Below are 14,953 nucleotides of genomic sequence, written 5' to 3'. Positions count from 1 at the left end.
CATTTAGTTTTATTCTCATTTAATTTAAGTACATTATTCTTTAACCAAATTTCTAGTATACTTAATTCATTATTTAAATTATTTACAATTTCTTTAATGTTATCACCTATGCAATACATTAATGTGTCATCCGCAAATAGATGAATTTTACATTTTTTTACGTTATTAACTATATCATTAATATACAAAACAAATAACAATGGTCCTAATTTAGACCCTTGTGGTACTCCATAAGACTAATTTCTCTTCAGAATATACATTATTTATTTTAACTTTTTGTTTTCTTTTATATAAGTAATTATTAAACCATCTTAAAACTATATCACTTATATCTATACTCTCCAATTTCTTTAACATTATTTTTCTGTCTATTGTTTCGAAGGCTCTCTTGAAATCCAAGAAAACTGCTCCAATGATTTTGTTTGTATCCTTAGCCAACAGCCAATCATTTATCACTACTTGTAATGCAGTTTCAGTGGAATGCTTTTCTCTGAATCCCGATTGTTGTTCACATATTATGTTTTGAGAAGTAATAAATTCCTTTAATTGTTTGATTACTACTTCTTCTATTATTTTTTCTATACACGGTAGCATGTTGATTGGTCTCATTACATCTAAACCGAATTTTGAGCAATAGGAGGGCGCAAGAAACAATTATTCCTTCTCAGAAGTAAAAAATTCACGTCAAAAGCAAAAAAATCGTGCCGTCGCCGCAGCATTAGAAACGCTCGGTTATTTAGTATTCATATTGAGACTATTTATTATTTAGTATTCATATTGAAACTATTTATAATACATCTAAACAAATTTTTGAGCAATAAGAGGGCGCATAAAACATTTATTCATTCTCACAAGTCAAAAATTTACGCCAAAAGCAAAAAAATCGCGCCGTTGCCGTCGCAGTAGAAACGCTCGGTTATCTAACGTTCATATTGAGTTTATTTATAATATATCTAAACCGAATTTTGAGCAATAGAAAACAATCATCACTTCTCAGAAGGCAAAAATCCACGTCAAAAGCAATAAAATCGTGCCGTCGCCGTTGCGCCCTCATATTGCTCAAATTTGGTTTGAATGAATCAAGGATAGCTATAATATTTTAAAGATAATGTAATATCGAATTGTAGACTGAAAGTCGGTATAGAATACATCGACCTGGATTTTTGAAGCAAGGGATTTTATCACCGCCTTCGAATGGTACGAGACTGTGGAACGACGTGGACGAAACCCGCATTGTTGGTTGATTGTGGATAAATCTGTAAAAAATATATTAAAGAACTAAACAATTACCGAAAGAATGGTGAATACTAGAATTTGAAAAAATCGCATACATTCGCAAAATAAATAAACTTAATTTTTTGCTTCCGTCGTATTACGTCTCGCGAAAAATGCTTTAAAATCTTATTATGAATTACTAACGTACTTAAAAATTTATGTATTATATATAAACTTAGTAAATATAACATTATTTATCAAATGTAATGCAGTAAATGACGAAAATCTAAAAGATAATTGTAAATAAAATATTTATGATGAATAAAAACATTGATATATATATATGTATCATATTGAAAAGTGGTATGCGAATCTCTATAAATTTATAAAATGTTACGTTATTTATATAATTTACTGCAGTAAATGACGAAAATCTAACCCATCTATATAAATAAAAGATTTAATACTATTTTTTGATTTACAGACAAGAAACCCGCCGCGACATTATACTCCAACGTCATAATAATTTTATACGTTTTTCTTTAGTATCCCACGCCGACATCTTGGACTCGTATTTTTAATGCCGCATCAAATCGTTTAATATGTATATTATGCATTATTCGAATTACTAAATTTTATAAGAAAAACGCCACCGCAGAACCTGTCGTAATAAAAACACAATAAAAAGAGCTCTGGCGATTTTGTGGTAATCGTACAACTTCATAAACCGTCAGCCTTTTTTATTATTTTATTTAGTCCACTCCAAAGCTACCGGATTACACAATGACCGACTAAAACTTTCACGATTTTACCATACATATTGTACATATATTTCCTTTATATAAATATATTCTTCGGTGCAGTCAACCCACGCCCTCCATGTCTATATCAACATAGTAAGCAATGCTTACAACTTACAAATTAAACTAATCTAGCTTATAATTACAAGACCATGCAGCAACCATTTGTACAGATACAGCACTGCCTACGTCGATTTTTTTAATTGCCTTCATTTTTCTTCATATTTTACTTGATGTCTCAATCAAGAAAAGACAAAAAGAATTAGTGGTTATTAAATAACCCTTTCGATTCTTTTTTCATATAGATAAAAACCGAATGGGTTTCGTTACGACAAAAAATCACGGCGGTTCCAAAACGGTGGATCGTCTCAGCACACATCAAACTGAAAGACAAGTACGTAAAAAAGTTGAATATACTAGTCGTTTTGAGAAACTCGGATATAAAAATCCGTGGGTAATACACCTGTGTCAGCCTCTCTCCGTAACGGGTGAGCTATTAAGAACCAGTCTGGTAATTATGGGATCAGCCCTATACTAGGTGGCCCTGTAATTAATGAAATATTCAAATGTAAACATAGTCTTTGAGCAAACATGAATCTTTTAAAAATCATTAACGAAACTCGACAAAAAAAAACTAATCCCTAGACACAGACGAAACGTTAGGGATCACTGGCTCCATCGTAGGTACACGTCTATAATGTATCATTACTATTAACAATTTTAAAGAAATAAAACAGTATATAAAATAACTAGATTAATGTGTAGCATTAAACACTGATTTTCTCAACAATTACTAAAACTTTTCATCAAAATTCTTAATTCTATGTTATGATTATGACACTTGGTTCATTTTGAAGTCATTCAAAAGTGACTTAAAGGCTCTACAAAATTGAAGCTTTGCTATTATTATAAATTGGCGGGCAGTGGCGTAGCTATGGGGGGCGGGCTGCCCCGGACGGCACTTGCTTGGGGACGGCATATTCGCGATGGAATAGTCTAGTGTGGTTCTTAACCCTGAATAAACTAGAATTTATGTAAATCTACTAATAGCAAGAGCTTAACAATAATCAATTTATTGTTTTAAGAAATACTGATTTTATGACTCTGCAAAAAATGTATGGCGCGGGCGGCAATTTTAAGGATTGCCCCGGGCGGCACATACCCTAGCTACGTCACTGTTGGCGGGTCTTAATTAAGCTTGCTAATTTAATGTTTTTATGAATCGTTGATGAATTATGTTGTTGTGAAGGTCTTGAGGAAACAGGGATGGAATATGGGTCATTTGCTCCCCCTTGAATTTGCCCACAAAAAATATGTCATTTAATGAAATACTCTTAATAAAAAATGACCAATAAATGGCCAACTTTCCCCCCCCCCTCTCCTCCATGAAAATAGCTGAAATGATATTTTATTAAATCTATAATTTAAATTTCAATAAAACATTTCGGGAGTGCCCAAAAAATTATGCAATTGGATCGCAAACATCCTGATCTGTGATTCATCAGAGCTGTTTCAAACCAGCATTATAAAATATGTGACACTTGATTACAGCAATGGAGACGTCACTAAGTCACAGCAGCAGAGACAAGCCAGGAGATATTTATGAATCGAGCAGAAAATAGAGCGTCACGACAAATCACAGCCGACAATAATTCAACTCGACACACCATCGGAGACTATGACTTCAAAGACCCATCATTTCAACTCCGTCGCATAAAATAGAGGTACCTACATTGCTTTATATATGTACTAATTATATATATATATAGGTTTATAAAATAAAATTTTCAGCGTCTATTTGTCGGGTTGTTTTAAATCATTGAATAAAAAATCGTATTTTTTTCATGGTTTTTACTGATAATATTTTATTTGATCAATTGCATGTAAAATATTATTTAATTAAAAATAATACTTATTATAATAATACTTTCATAATCATAAAATTTATTTAATTTTATAAAATACGCATAACACAATGCTGTGCGAATTAATAATTAGTGAAGATATGCTTAATTTATTATTATATACTTTTTGATCATGGACGTCATTTTAGCTACGAATTAAGATCAGCTACGATTGGATTAATTCAGCAAAATTAATAAACATTTTAAATATGTGTATAATTTTATTGAATTTATTGTATTATATATACCAACGGTGCCGAAACTGCGGCTCGCGAGCCGCATGCGGCTCTTCTGCGACTTTCACTGTGTCCCAACTAATAAATAAAACATATTTGTTATGTTTTTGAATTTCTAAATCTGTACCAACAAATATAAATGTCATTTTTTAGATCCAGATATGATATTGAATCAATGTAGTTAACGATGAAATCGATTAAATCGAAGTTCTATTCACAGTTGAACAACAAAGTTCAATTTGTAATTATTAGCATTACATATTAATAAACATAGCAAAGAGTAAATAAAATATTTTAGTAAATATGTTAGAATTGTCAAAATAAATATATAATGATTCATATTTTTTTTATATTAAGCACTTTAGGTGTGGCTCTCAATATTTTCAGCATATTCTCTTGCTGCAAAAAGTCTGGACAACCCTGGTTTATACAATAGCTAATAATGTTTGGAACGAATTTAATATACATAAAGATCGAATCCGTATCGGCGTTTATTTTGTGCGGATTTGCATATAAATTAAATAACTACTAGAAGAAATAAATTAACTGCGATTGAGTTAATGAACAGATTGAAATAAAATCGATATATTGAGAGAAAAAATGTACACCTGTGTTGCTCAAATATACAAATTGAGTTTTTTCAAATTTCATGTAGTTGAAAATAGGACAAATATTGGATTGAAAACCCTAGATCTGATGTTATCAACAAAGTAAGATTTGAATACAATTTCAAAATACTTCAGGAAAAATAGCATTTTTACCAATTATATATTATGTAATACTAATATTTAGATAGTAACCAAAAGGTTAATAACTTCCTGATCAATTAATAAAATAAGCATTTAATCAGATTGTTTTTTTTTTTCACTATTTGAGCAACCAAAATACGAGGATTTGCCTTCTCGGCGGTCGAACGAAGAGCATTTTCGGTCGGTACCATGCGCTTATAAATATTTCGAAGACAAAAATAAATGCCCCGGGTGAGGATCGAACTCACGACCTTAAGATTATGAGACTTACGCGCTGCCTACTGCGCCACCGAGGCCGGTGTTCCATCTTAGTACGTCGACAGAACATAAGTTTTTCTTTATCAGCGTGAAAGCATAAAAATAACTATTGAAATCTGTTTTTATCGCGCAGCGTTGTGACCTTTCACAATACAACAGATATGTTTTAATTAGACGAAGTTGTGATTTTTGTTATCAAATTAATGTATAATAACAACATAATTTTTTTTATTTAACAATTATATTTTTTTTAATTAAATTGAGAAATTTCAATGTGGATGCATATCGAAAAAATATATATTGATTTGTGAATTGAATATAAATAATTCCTTGTAGATCAACAACAAGGATTTAAACATGCATTTTATATTGTCATCAAAGTAACGCAATATCTCAAATAGAATATATGTAATACAATGGCCATTTATAAAGCTATAAAAAGAAAGGTTAGGCTAAAAAAACACTAGTGAAATTATAATTTCGGAGCACCCAAGTTAGCTTACAATAGCCATGCAGACTTTACCATTAATTACACATATTTTTTTTAACTTAAAGCACACGCCTATAATCAATACGTTGTTATTGATATGTTAACCCACAAATCACCACCTGAAAACCTGTACCGGTAGTGCTACAATTGCTCCTAAAATGCCATTCTTTCCCATTCGTCCAAGCTTCCTTAAAAGTCCAGTATAAAGGACACTTTCCCTTGAGCAGTGAGCCATCTTTTAGTAGTTTCTTAAGAGTTTACGACCCTTGCAAAGTCAGACTTTACTTTAGTACCTTTTTTATAGTGATTCTTTTGAGCTCGGTGTGTCAAATTCTGAAAAATCTAGCTTAGCTCGGGTTTCATGTCACATGATTTTATAATATTTTCAACCCTTGTCCAAAAAGATTTATATTTTTGATGTATTTATTTAATAAAAAACCAAAAACAAATAATCCTTTACATTAGTGATTTTTTGTTGCTGAATTGCATTTGCATTCTTCAATTAAACATTGCCATTTTGCGACCTTTAACCATAAGAAAACGTTACTATACTATATGTGCGTTAACACAATCAGTTCGAGAGTTATCCATTTCATCATTATTCATAATTGGGAAAGAGATGGCAAGCTTGGGTTTACGCGCCCCTATTATTAGCTTTAAAACACACGATATAGATATACGTTCGATAAATATAAAAAATACAGTAACGATTCTAATTTCTATAAATTTATTCAATGATAAGTATATCGAACGTATATCCGTATCGTGTGCTTTAGAGCTAATAGTAGGAGCGTAAATTCAAACTTGCCAATCTCTTTCTCAACTATGAATAATGATGAAATTAATAGCTCTTGAACTGACTGTGTTAACGCAAATTAGGTATAACTTAATATATCAGTCGGATTCTATTATTGCTTTTAATATTTTTTAACACCGAGAATAAGATCTCACAAAAGTACTTGGAGGACAAAATTGCGCGTAAAGCCATCACTAGTTTTTAAAGAATGGTTTAAGTTCCCAATTATCGGTTCTAAGCACAGCAAAATTATTTTTCAAAATGGCACTCTTCCTTAATCTCTAAACGATTTATTTACAGATTCATAAGTTTGTTCCTCAAGTCGATAAATACTTGAGTCCAGCATTTAGGGTGGGGGAGCACGTGTGGGCAATCCCTCCCCCTCCTCGAATTTGGCCAAAAATACGCATGTCATTTAATGAAATACTATGATTTTTTATGAAATCTAAATATTAATAAACGACCACTGAATAGACAACTTTTGCTTCCCCCCCCCCCCTGGAAAATCTAAATACAATAAAAAATATTTTTTAAACATATAATTTTAGTGAAATCATATCGGAATACATTTTCACCGGTAGACATATATTTTTATCAGTGAAAATATAATTTATCTGGCACGTGCTAATAAAATTATATATTTTTAACTTTTCCATATATTTACATACTTACATTTTCACCAGTAAATATATATTTATACTAGCAAAAATATAATTTAACTGTAGAGGTAGTGAAATTAAATGTCTATGAAACTCTATTTGACAGTTGCGAAACGTACAATTTGCTGTTCAAACCCAAACTTAACCTAAACGAATTTACCAAGCCCAACTTGACAAACTAGCACAACTCATTTCTCAGGGAAAAATAAGTGGAAGAATAAGTACAGACAGGCATCGCATCTTACATATTGCTCCATAGTTTGTCTGCATTTCGATATTACACTATGTTTTAAAAATATGATAGCTATTCTCACCGATATTACTATGGACTTCTAATATAAAATGGCTGATCAAAGTATATTCAAACTAAATTTTGATCAATAGGTGAGCGTAAAAGCAATTATCACTTCTCAGAAGTCAAAAATTCACGTCAAAAGCAATAAAATCGTGTCGGTGCAGTCGCAGTAGGAACACTCGGTAATGAGCGTTTTCGTGAATATAGTGCAAAAATGAATGCCTATATGAGTAAAATAAAACTAAACCGAACCGAGATTTACACGCCAAAAAGAGAAGTTAAATTACATTTTTAACTAGTTTTATAGAAACTTTTTATTAAAAATCATCCGCCCAAGAAAGGAGCCAAAATTGAAACAACATTATATATTGCATAATGCAAATCATACACTTTGGGAACCATAAATTGTGAGCACAAATATAAGATTGCGCAATATTACAATATCGGATTTTTGCTTATTCACACACTTAATCGGTGAACTATACATAAATTATTGGATCGAGATCAAAATCCGCCACAAGTCGATCGACTAAGGAATATTTTTCTCGTCGACCGACCTCGAGAGTCAGCTACACAGCTGATACACGCATTCAAGATGAGTTTTGGAAAAGTATAATCCACGTTTTTCTGTATACAAATACACTCGGTATATCCCACATGGAATCATAATTAGATATGTATATTTAGTTCACTTTCCAGAAGTCAAAAATTCCCATCAAAATCAATAACACTCCTTACCGAGCGTTCCCACTGCGACGGCGCCGGCACGATTTTACTGCTTTTGACTTATGAGAAGGGAAAATTGTTTTTTGTGCTCTCCTATTGTGCAAAATTCGGTTTAGATATGCTTCATTTGACTCTAAGAATATTTCGATTAAAAAAAGTCTTAATATGAACGCTAGATAACCGAATGTTTAAAGTGCGACGGCACGAATTTATTGCTTTTGCCGTCGATTCTAAGCAGGGACGCTATTTGTGGGTGAGGGCAGATTGAATTTGGCCAGAAAAATGCATTTAATGAAATGAATGAAAAAGAACGACCACTGACTGGCCAACTTTGACCCCCCTCCTCCTCTGAAAAAAGCTGAAATAACGTTCCTGCTTGTATTAAATTAGAATTGACTCATTAAACATAGAGGATAATTTAAATAAGCAATATATAAAATAATTGTTCCATAAAACCAATTATTTGTATAATACCGTTGGAGCATTGATCAAAACATGAATAACTCTCTGCAGCGAATTTTTCCAAAGAAAAAATCTAAAGATTTATCTTACATAAACGCACAAACAATAAATTTTATGCAACAAAATATTTATTTAATTGCACATATCTTTTAAAATCCCTGTTAAATCAAACCTTCAAATATATATTGTTTATACATAGAAGCGAACAATTTTTGCATTATCGACAAAAAATTTTAAAATTGCATTTTTAAAAATGTGCGAAATAGAGAACTGTGCAAAAGTCAAGGGCCGCCTGTAATCAAAAATTACCTACGCACAATGTCTTTAGAATAATTATATGCTCTTTCTATATTGTTTTTTTTATTAAAAAAAATATAGTTACAGAAATATAATATTGTATTTATGTAATTTTGAATCAGATTTTTTAGAGCCTAATAATCGTGTGCCTCTGCATACCATCATTATCAAAGAACATTTTTGCAACAAAAGGGATGAATGATTCACTCGAACGAAAGCATTGATATGCAAAACTTTTGTAAATACCAATATAAATTGTATGAACCGTAAAAAATATGTCTCATAAAGAAATGAGACGTCTCAGATGGATATATGTACATACTTATCATCAACTTCGGGGTGGTCCCGTCACTCATTCTCACAGTCATAAAGGGGACACCTAAATCGATATGTGACTGAATAAGTTCGGTTGCAGCCAAAAATAAAATATTAAACCTCGTCAATAAATCACTCATTGCCTGATTTATACATTCACATAAAGTAAATTTAAATATCTCATATTTTATCAACACATTCACCATTTAGTAGTCGAAAGGGCGATACGAGACCATTTAAATTTTATTATCTTTGTGGAGACTACGTTATGGAGACCACCCACGTCGGCGACAGTTGCATCATGAACCCTGACTAATCTATCTTAGGGTGAATAAAATGCTCCCAGGGTTACGTATTTTTTATGCTAGTTCCCACAATTTATTCTTCTAAAATCCATTGTGTCTATCCTGAAATGCCTCTATTATATTCTCGTTTATCTTTAGAGGATTCCCGAAATGTGACTTATTTTTTCAAAGATATACAATTTTATATCTTTATTATTATATAATATCTAAAAGCTCATTAAAATGACATACAATACATTTGTATTAAATTATAAATTTGTTGCAATTAAACAGCTGTTGTGAATGATAGAACAAGGAAAAAATATTTATTTCGTATTCAAAGGCTTTAGAGTTTAGAACTTAGGTCTTAGCATGTACAAATGCATACTAATAGATATGAAATTAATAAATTAGGAAAAATAAATTGAGAAAGTCCACAGCTGCACCACATTAACACGGAAATATGAGTAATATATGGAATTTTGGCAATTACAAAGTCTTTTTTCTTTACTATTTTGCATATTTACTTTAACTCGGTTATTTTCGAGTTATTTAAGCAATCGTAGACAGTTTGTAACCTATGGTGGCCGATTGTCAAAAGAATATTTTACCCCTTCGGGGGTTCCTCAAGGATCCAATCTGGGACCTCTGCTTTTTGTGTTATTTATTAATGACATAAATACAGCAATTAAAAATTCAAGTTTTCTTCTGTACGCAGATGATTTAAAATTATATAAATGCATTCGATCTGTTGCGGACTCCTTCTCTCTACAAAGTGATTTAGACTCTCTGTGGAGATGGGCTTCCGTTAACCGTCTGCCCTTTAGTGTCGGAAAGTGCCATACTGTGTCATTTTCTCGATCCCGTTCGCCATCAGCTTATTTCTACCATCTCGGTGGTAACATTTTGACTAAAGAAACTTCCATTAAAGATCTCGGAATCACTTTCGAGAGCAAATGGAGGTTCTCTCTACACATACACGACGTCTGTGATAAATCTTCCAAGATGCTCGGCTTTGTTATGAGGAATGCCTTTCACTTTGACGATCCGTCAGTTATTCGCATCCTCTATGACACCTTAGTTCGTAGCATTCTTGAATCGGGATCTATAATTTGGAATCCCCGAATAGCCAAATATTCCCTTTTAGTAGAAAAAATTAAAAAAATGTATTTAAGATACCTTTACAAAAGGACATTTGGTTATTATCCGTTCTTATATCCCAGCGCCTTTCTTTTAGGAGCGTTGGGATATGATTCGCTGAATTCTCGCAGAAAGCTGTATGTCGCTAAGCATTTTTTCAAACTACTAAAAGGTGCTGTCGACAATCCAGCTATTCTCGAGGAATTCCAGTTTTGGGTTCCGGAACATTTTCGAGAATCACGATCGAGACCTCTTTTGATGGCAGTTAGGGCTAGGACATCCGCACTTGCCGACTCGCCTATAGCTGTGGCCATACGGCTCCTTAATACGCTGGCATAGAAAATTGATTTATTTAATGTTAGCTACGAGGATCTGATCCGGTTTATATCTTTTAATTTTAATATTTTATAATTTTTTTTTTTGTTATGTTTAAGTATTGTTATATTTATTTATATATATACGTTTTTTTATGTTTTATAAATTTATAATTTGCTTTCGACCATCGTGGCGCATTGGGGTAACCTGTTAGGCCACGATGGTCTTAATTTAATCGAAAAAAATAAAAAATATTAGTTGCTATATAGATATAGGTTATGCATAAATAACATTAAAAATAGATAATAAATTTTGTTAAACTGTTGAATTTTCAACATAACAGACAGATTTAAAATTAATCATTATTCGCATTGATTTAAAAAAGATTAAATAATCAATATTACCCATTGGGAAAATCCACAGCGGCACACAATTAACTCTGAATTTTTGACAATTACAAAAGATTTTTTATTTAATATTTTGTTTGTTGCCTATTAACCGTTATGACTATGGTTGCTATGGATAAATAATACAATAATCAATAATAAGAAAATTGTCAAACAAAGAAGGCCAATTGTGAGCATATTCAAATAGCGCAGCATATTCAACCTACTGCTAAAAAAACTACAACTTGGTATGCCAAAAAAATATAATCATAATAAATTACCTTAGACAGACTCCCAATTATTAACTATTTCTATTGATTTAAAATAGATAAATATCAGCAACTAGGAAGCCATTCAACTGTACAAATGTGAGTACTTTATATAATTTCGGCAATTACAAAGTGTTTCTTTGCCACAATCAGGGCCGCCGAGAGAGAACCCGAAACAATGATTTCGGGCCTCATGATAAAAATGGCATTTTATATATTTTTAACATCGTAATATAATTTTTTGGATAAATAATAATAGGTACGACTTAACCCTTTCTATGTTACAAATAAATATAAAAATTAGCCACCTTTGTGACATATTTGCTGAAAGCATATTTTATGCGAAATGTTTAATAAGGCATTAAAAATTAATTAAAATATCTACTCATAATATTTACCTGATTATTAGTCATTTTTTTGCTGCTCAGTGTTGCCATATAGTAAATTTCCAGTCCAGGGCAAAACAATAAAATCGTATTATCGCGGTCAAAAACGTTTATATTAAGACTTTTTATAACAATATTACGAGTGAGAATCAAATAAAGCACATCTAAACCAAATTTTGGTCAATAGGAGAGCGCAAAAAACAATTATCCCTTCTCAGAAGTCAAAAATTCACATCAAAAGCAATAAAATCGTGCCGTCGCCATCGCAGTGGGAACGCTCGTTGCCGAGCGTTCCCACTGCGACGGCGCCGACACGATTTTATTGCTTTTGACGTGAATTTTTGACTCCTGAGAAGTGATAATTGTTTTTGCGCTCTCCTATTGACCAAAATTCGGTTTGAATATACTTTCATCAGCTCCCTTATAATAAAAGCCATAGTAATATCGGCAAGGATAGCTATCATATTTTTGAAACATAGTGTAAAATCGAAATGCAGACAAACTCTGGAACAATATGTGAGATGCAATCTGTCTGTACTTATTCTTCAGCTTATTTTACCTAAGAGTATGTATTTTTAACGTGACCTAATTCTAAAACTATAATTAGTTTTAGAACTTTCATTAGGTTAGGTTTGGGTTTGAACAGCATATGGACGTTTCGCAACTGTCAAATTGAGATTCATAGACATCTTAGAGCAGCATATTAGCGCCTGTCAATTAAATTATATTTTCACTAGTAGAAATATATATCTACTGGCGAAAATGTATTTGGACTTTACTAGTGAAAATATAACTTTAGCAAAAAATACACATTCGCTGTAAATAAAAAATTATAAGTATGTAAATATATACATTACTACATATGGAAAAGTTGAAATCATATAATTGTACTAGCACCTGCCAGATAATTTATATTTTCACTGGTAAAAATATATATCTACTGCTAAAAATGTATTCCGATATGATTTTACTGAAATGGTATATTTTTTAAAATATTTTTGGGATAGATTCGAGACTATTTTTTCTAGATTTTCTTTTAGGAATAAGTATTATTAATTTATTTTGCTGCATGCAATCTAGCTGCCAAATTACTGATAATACAATATATAAAAACATTAACTTTATATGATTCAGCTGGTGCTGTTGTTGGTCTTTTGTTATTTCTTTGCTTCTTTCTTAGGTTTTCGATCTGTAAATTCAGATAAAATAGTTAAATTTACTGTTATTAATTTACATTCGTTTAAAATTTCCTCTCATGTCTAATATTTTTTATATGTTCAAAAAGCGGCACCCCGACAAAGCCGCGCAGGACAATCCCGCGCCGACTAAGCCGAGCCGTCATAGCCGCGCAAAGTCAAAACAAAATTCATTTTATAACATGGTTTTTATTTATTAATAATTACAAATATATATATAGGAAAAGGGAGGCGTCTCGCTACCGCTCGCGCTGACTTTCACTATAGAACCAAACAACCTAACCTTTTTTTTAATGATATTGTATTGATTTATTTTCATTTCGGTATATTTTGTAACTGTACAGCATCATCCAATCTATGACTAACTGTTCAAAAAGCGAATCACTAGTGATAGAGCTGTCCACAAAACAAAATAATTAGATTTAAAAAAATCATTTTTTTAAATTTTATTCAATTTTATAATTTTGATTTGCGTGGCAATGTCGGCGCGGCTTTATCGTCGCGGCAATGTCTGGGTTGTATTGCGCGGCTATGTCGGGGCGGCTTAGTCGGCGCGGGATTGTCCGGCGCGGCTTTGTCGGGTCCCCTCAAAAAGCAATAAGGTCAATAATAATTTGCAAAAAAATTTAACACAAATAGAGCCGCATCAAAAAACTACAATCTGTTCATTTGAATAAAAATGTTTATTGCGAAAGTACTACCTAGAAAGTGGGTGCTTTTGAAGGCAGTGTTCCGCTCTTTTTATCTCTTGTAAGTATAAAAAGGACTGAAGGAACATATACCTGAAATACATCAGTAAATATATTTCAAAGAACAAATTTAGTTCAGGTTCATTATTTGAGGTTGGTTTTAATTTTTTTTCACAAATATTCCTGCTACAATTTTTTCCAGAGTTGAGCCTCTCTCTGAGCCAAGGAGAATGCCCTCTCCCCCCCCCCCTTCTCTCGGTAAGCGTGGGTGCAATATACATAAAAAAATGTGCTTAGAGTTGCTCGGTTTTTTGGTAATTTTATAAATAAAAAATATAAATATTTCATTACAAATATTAACGAATAGCTGTACAAATATTATTATACTGTTGAATTTTCATCGAAAAAAATCATGAACAGGCAAGAGCAAAACTGCACGTCAAGTTCAATCAAATTTCAAGGTTCTACTACCTGCTTTCTTTGATTATAGTAGTATATTTCACTTCAGATTTTTACTATGCTCAAAAAGGTGCATAATCTTGCATTTTCACGCCGTTTATCTAACGCTGTTTGTCATTACGATTTATTAGAAGTACATAAAAACCGAATTTTGACTAATAAGAGTGCGCAAAATCAATCATCAAAAATCCACGTCAAAAGGAATAAAATCGTGCCGGCGCACCGAAACGATTTAATTGCTTTTGACGTGAATTTTTGACTTCTGAGACCTATTGACCATAGTTCGGTTTGAATATACTTTGATCACTTGAAATAAAAATATAAAATCGCATCATTACCACCCTAATATGAATGATCGGTAAATATGTCTATTATATTTTTAAGTCAGGGTGAAACACCTAAAAGCGGACAAACCACGAGGCATTAAAATGATTTTTAATCAAATATGTTTATAGTTAATGCATTTATTCGGTAGTTAAATATGTGTTACATTTAGTCGTAAAGATTGTAAAATAAATGACTTGATATATACACTTGATGCTCGTTTTACGTGGTTTTACTTTTACACGGTAAAGAAAAGTACTCCAAATCATACATATTTGCCGGCGATGTACAAACGCAATAGCT

The 14,953-nt window shown here is 31.9% G+C and overlaps 1 non-coding gene across 1 annotated transcript; it reads right to left on the bottom strand.

Annotated features, from left to right (window-relative positions):
* Positions 1-5,127: 5,127 nt before the first annotated feature.
* On the bottom strand, positions 5,128-5,200 carry TRNAM-CAU (transfer RNA methionine (anticodon CAU)). Its single transcript has one exon. It is a non-coding gene; the product is annotated as a tRNA-Met (tRNA).
* Positions 5,201-14,953: the final 9,753 nt, after the last annotated feature.

The sequence above is a fragment of the Plectrocnemia conspersa genome, unplaced genomic scaffold (assembly GCF_051122295.1).
Source record: "Plectrocnemia conspersa isolate PC_06_02 unplaced genomic scaffold, ASM5112229v1 ptg000002l, whole genome shotgun sequence".
NCBI classification, from domain to species: domain Eukaryota; kingdom Metazoa; phylum Arthropoda; class Insecta; order Trichoptera; family Polycentropodidae; genus Plectrocnemia; species Plectrocnemia conspersa.
The sequence above is the reverse complement of the archived record's forward strand: the minus strand, read 5'-3'. Positions and strand labels throughout refer to the sequence as shown.